The sequence below is a fragment of the Culex pipiens genome, chromosome 1, assembly GCF_016801865.2.
Source record: "Culex pipiens pallens isolate TS chromosome 1, TS_CPP_V2, whole genome shotgun sequence".
NCBI classification, from domain to species: Eukaryota; Metazoa; Arthropoda; class Insecta; order Diptera; family Culicidae; genus Culex; species Culex pipiens.
In genome coordinates this window covers 63,895,700-63,902,280 of record NC_068937.1, presented here as the reverse complement: position 1 = coordinate 63,902,280, position 6,581 = coordinate 63,895,700, and positions in this window count along the sequence as shown.

The window sequence follows — 6,581 nt, the reverse complement described above, 5'->3', positions numbered from 1 at the left end:
AATTGCGTTTACAATGTAATCGTTTTTGTTGCAAATGTGAACGGACGACGGATCGATAACATTTGTAAACGAAATCTAGAGCAAAGTGTTTACAATGTAAACGGATCCGCTGACAAGATTTCTTTCCGTGTGCGCGTCCCGAAAAGCACCACACTATTGATGCCATTATTTAATTATAATAGCCAATCACCCCATGCACTCGAACAGCGACACAAAAGAGACGGAAAATAACACGAAAAAACAGGACTGCGCGTCCACACAGGCACCGCACTACTGATGCCATTGTTTAATTATAATAGCCAATCACCCAATGCACTCGAACAGCGACACAAAAGAGATGGAAAATAACACGAAAAAACAGGACTGCGCGTCCACACCGCACTACTGATGCCATTATTTAATTATAATAGCCAATCACCCCATGCACTCGAACAACGACACAAAAGAGTCGTAAAATAACACGAAAAAACAGGACTGCGCGTCCACACAGGCACCGCACTACTGATGCCATTATTTAATTATAATAGCCAATCACCCCATGCACTCGAACAGCGACACAAAAGAGACGGAAAATAACACGAAAAAACAGGACTGCGCGTCCACACAGGCACCGCACTACTGATGCCATTATTTAATTATAATAGCCAATCACCCCATGCACTCGAACAGCGACACAAAAGAGACGGAAAATAACACAAAAAAACAGGACTGCGCGTCCACACAGGCACCGCACTACTGATGCCATTATTTAATTATAATAGCCAATCACCCAATGCACTCGAACAGCGACACAAAAGAGACGGAAAATAACACGAAAAAACAGGACTGCGCGTCCACACAGGCACCGCACTACTGATCAATACAACAATTAAATTGTTTTGCTAAAAAACACACTAATAATTGATCCTTTTATTCACAGTGGCAGTGCGTGGCCGAATGGTTACGCTGTCCGCTTTGTAAGCGGTTGATTCTGGGTTTGATTCCCATCTGCTCCAACCTTCCATCGGATGAGGAAGTAAAATGTCGGTCCCGGCCTTGGTTGTTAGGCCGTTAAGTCATTCCAGGTGTAGGAGTCGTCTCCATGCCATTAGTACAAACAACACACCAAACCAAGCCTACTCCGGTGGAATCGCTGGCGGCGGTTGGACTCGCAATCTAAAGGTCGTCAGTTCAAACACTGGGGTGGAAGGTTCCTTGGAGTAGAAAGAGGTTTGGGTGCTCTCCCCATTCAAGCCTTCGGACTTCTAGGTTCGAGCAGAAACTTGCAATAGAGACCACAAAAGACCTGGGGGTCGTTAATGTGGATGGTTTGATTTGATTTTGATTAACAATATTACCACCTGACCTCAACATAAGTACGAGATTTCTTGTGAGGTTTAATAAGACTTATACAAATGTGAAAATCTAATGGAAACGGTAAATTTTATGACAAAAACAAACAAAAATATTGAAATCCAAAATTCATAAAAGTGGCTTACAGTTGAGCATAAACCCAACCAATTACACTTTTCTGTAGTGATTTATATACTCAATGGGTCCAGAAACATTTCTCAAAAAAGAATTCATCGAAATAATGATCTGAATATCAAAAACATTGTGGTTTTTGGGAATGGGGTGTGCAATTTTATCAGAAAATCTCCCAAATTTTCAATAAAACCTTCATAACTTCCCTTCCCTTTCCCTTAAAAATGTTCCTTGCATTATTTCCCATAAGAAATCATATGATCTGAACCATAAATCATGCCCATGTAGACTTATAACAATACTAAATTGAAATAGACGAAATTTCGCCCCATAGGAAAAAAGTTCAAAAACTTCAAATAAGGATAACTTTGATTTTTCCCGACCAAAGATTTTCGTTCGCCCCGCAAATGAACGGGGATGTTCCACACTTTCATATGTATATGACAGTTTTCTTGCTATTTCTCAAAAAATACTACCCCCTGAAAAAGACGCCGTGATCCCTCGTAACGTCGCTGTATGGATTAGGCTCGGAACGCTGTATGAATTAGGCGCGGAACGCGAAGCGCGCCAATTACCCGCTTTCTTACTGTTCAATTCCCGTTATTTTTCCTATCTTTTAACAGGCCGATATAGTCCGGAACAGGTACGCAGGACGATCATGGCATTGCCAGTGACCTTGGAACAACGACAGCCCACAGTTCCTTTGGAGCGACGAGTGGGACGCTCGTCCCGGTCCAGAGCAAATGGAACATTCCAGGAACTCGCCCTCCCCTCAAGCGCATTCCGAAACTGTCACGCCGGAAGGTCACCTCCTTGCAGATACCATCTGTATGACGAACCACGGAACAGGATCGACGGACTGCTGTCGCGATGTAAGTGCCCTTGGAACGGCCGCTGGACGAACGCGTCCAACTCCAATTCAACCGAAGCCAGTTCCCCTCGTCCTCATTTGTACACCGTTTTTCCGGGAAATCGTGCCTAAGTTGGTGATGCGACTGGCCTGGGTCTAGCTCATTTCCCCGAATGGCATTTCCCCGAATGCCATTTCCCCTAATTGGTCACATCCCCGAATACCACTTCCCCTAATCAGCCACATCCCCGAATGCCATTTCCCCGAATATCATTTCCCCTAATCGGCTATATCCCCGAATGCCATTTCCCCTAATCGGCCATTTCCCCGAATGCCATTTCACCGAAATGACACTTACGCCAATTGCCGTTTATTTAAATTTAAAATTACTCGAATTTGCATATCCCCTAATCATCATTTTCGCTAAAGCCTTTTTCCATGACTAACAGTTATTTTCTTTCTCAATTTTACCAAACAAACAGCTTTTCGGATATGCTGATGATCTCGCTGTTGATTAAATGTTGTAAATTGGGTAGTAAAGCCCTTTGTCAATTTTTATGAACAACGGTAAGAAACACGACTGAAAACCATTTCTGATAACTTTTTTTTATTCATTTTTATGCAAAAAAAAAGTTTTTGACAAGACAACATTTTTTCGAAGGATCAACTATGCCCCCCCTGGATCGAGCTGTCAAGTAGGAGCTTTTCTGCCAAGAAGGGCCGTGAAGTGAATTTTTAGAAATTGAATTAAAAATCCCTTTTAAATCCTGGTACAAATTTTTGTTGATTATACCGTAAACCGGGGTGACTTTGATAGGATTTCAACTTGTTTTTAGAATATTTTCCAACAGGTAAGGTTTTTCTCAAGATTCTTATTTTTAAAACATGTACTGGGGTAGGCCACACAAAGTCCAAGAACTATTTCGGAAAAAAGTTTTTTCAATAATGTTTAGAAAAATAGTTACGTTAAAAATTCTTAGTTTAAATTCCGGGGTGACTTTGATAGTCATAGTTTTTCTTGTTAAAATCATATTTAAGATGTTCAAACTTTATTTTTACGCTAAATGTACCATCACTAAAGTAGCTGATATAGTTTTTAAGAAAAAAAATCAATGTTTATATTTAGTTAACTAAGGGTATAAGCTTTTTAGCAAACTACATATAAATTTTAGGTAAAATTGTTAAAAAGTCGGCATTTTGCCTGAAATTTGTTTAAACTAGTTTTGTTTATAAAATAATCGTTTTTTATTACATTTTATACTGAATTCGAAGCACGAATCACAAGTTTTCACATTTTACATGAAATTTGTTCAACTGAAATTGCCTATACATTTGGAGATTTTTTTTAAATTGTGTTTCAAAAACACATATTATTTATTATTTACAAACTTTTTTGACCTTCTCCTAGTGGAAAATTGTCCAAAGAATCCGAAAATTCATTCTGTTTTTCGATCAAAAATCATGTTCATTGAGAAAATCATGACACTTTGAGAAGTTTAATATAATGACTTTCATCAACATTTTCTAAACTATAGTTAACTCACTTTTTAAACTTGTCAAAATTTTATGAAAAGTTCTTCTTGAGGTACTTTGAACACTTCTCTACCACGGTCAGTATGTTTCTAAATCATTCCTTGCGTAATTTAATTGTACTCTTCATTCTGCGGAAAAATCGCAAACCTATCAAAGTCACCCCGGCTATCAAAGTCACCCCGTTTTACGGTACTTTTCGCCAAATCCCAAACCAGCAATGCGAATAAAATGATCAGTGTGAACGGGGTTCTGTACTACGAAAATCGCACGGTTTGTTTTCTGAATCATAAAAAAATAACAAAACTTCTATTGCATTATTATTATCATGTCTATAAGAAAAAGGTATTTGTTTTGAGAATATATAAAAAAAAGTCTGTAACAATATTCATTGTATTTGAATGAATAGTACCAAACCTTCCAACACCCCTTCCCCCTAAAATGCTACGTCTGTTCTGAGTGAAGCCAAAAAGAAAGTTGATCATTCAAGGCCAATACGAACCATTCAAGAAATATTATATGTAGTTTGATGTGATAAAAATTGCCATCATTTTTTTCTTACACAGTCGACTCTCTGGTTGTCCATCTTCTCGATATCAATAATTCTACATCTATCGATGAATTCTTCAGTCCCTGTTTGCTTTAAAAATCTCTTCCGGTTGTCAATAATTTCAGTTTTCATGGCTTGCATAGACATTTTTTTGGCGAAACGAAGCTTTAAAGGGTGTTTGACATTAGTTTGTTTTTGTTTGATGGACGTTGCCATGATTCTCTCCCATAGCTGGGTATCAAGAGAAAAATATTTTCAATCGAGTCTTAATTATATTATAATTATATTTATAATTTTATAATTTTATAATTTTATAATTTTATAATTTTATAATTTTATAATTTTATAATTTTATAATTTTATAATTTTATAATTTTATAATTTTATAATTTTATAATTTTATAATTTTATAATTTTATAATTTTATAATTTTATAATTTTATAATTTTATAATTTTATAATTTTATAATTTTATAATTTTATAATTTTATAATTTTATAATTTTATAATTTTATAATTTTATAATTTTATAATTTTATAATTTTATAATTTTATAATTTTATAATTTTATAATTTTATAATTTTATAATTTTATAATTTTATAATTTTATAATTTTATAATTTTATAATTTTATAATTTTATAATTTTATAATTTTATAATTTTATAATTTTATAATTTTATAATTTTATAATTTTATAATTTTATAATTTTATAATTTTATAATTTTATAATTTATAATTTTATAATTTTATAATTTTATAATTTTATAATTTTATAATTTTATAATTTTATAATTTTATAATTTTATAATTTTATAATTTTATAATTTTATAATTTTATAATTTTATAATTTTATAATTTTATAATTTTATAATTTTATAATTTTATAATTTTATAATTTTATAATTTTATAATTTTATAATTTTATAATTTTATAATTTTATAATTTTATAATTTTATAATTTTATAATTTTATAATTTTATAATTTTATAATTTTATAATTTTATAATTTTATAATTTTATAATTTTATAATTTTATAATTTTATAATTTTATAATTTTATAATTTTATAATTTTATAATTTTATAATTTTATAATTTTATAATTTTATAATTTTATAATTTTATAATTTTATAATTTTATAATTTTATAATTTTATAATTTTATAATTTTATAATTTTATAATTTTATAATTTTATAATTTTATAATTTTATAATTTTATAATTTTATAATTTTATAATTTATAATTTTATAATTTTATAATTTTATAATTTTATAATTTATAATTTTATAATTTTATAATTTTATAATTTTATAATTTTATAATTTTATAATTTTATAATTTTATAATTTTATAATTTTATAATTTTATAATTTTATAATTTTATAATTTTATAATTTTATAATTTTATAATTTTATAATTTTATAATTTTATAATTTTATAATTTTATAATTTATAATTTTATAATTTTATAATTTTATAATTTTATAATTTTATAATTTTATAATTTTATAATTTTATAATTTTATAATTTTATAATTTTATAATTTTATAATTTTATAATTTTATAATTTTATAATTTTATAATTTTATAATTTTATAATTTTATAATTTTATAATTTTATAATTTTATAATTTTATAATTTTATAATTTTATAATTTTATAATTTTATAATTTTATAATTTTATAATTTTATAATTTTATAATTTTATAATTTTATAATTTTATAATTTTATAATTTTATAATTTTATAATTTTATAATTTTATAATTTTATAATTTTATAATTTTATAATTTTATAATTTTATAATTTTATAATTTTATAATTTTATAATTTTATAATTTTATAATTTTATAATTTTATAATTTTATAATTTTATAATTTTATAATTTTATAATTTTATAATTTTATAATTTTATAATTTTATAATTTTATAATTTTATAATTTTATAATTTTATAATTTTATAATTTTATAATTTATAATTTTATAATTTTATAATTTTATAATTTTATAATTTTATAATTTTATAATTTTATAATTTTATAATTTTATAATTTTATAATTTTATAATTTTATAATTTTATAATTTTATAATTTTTATAATTTTATAATTTTATAATTTTATAATTTTATAATTTTATAATTTTATAATTTTATAATTTTATAATTTTATAATT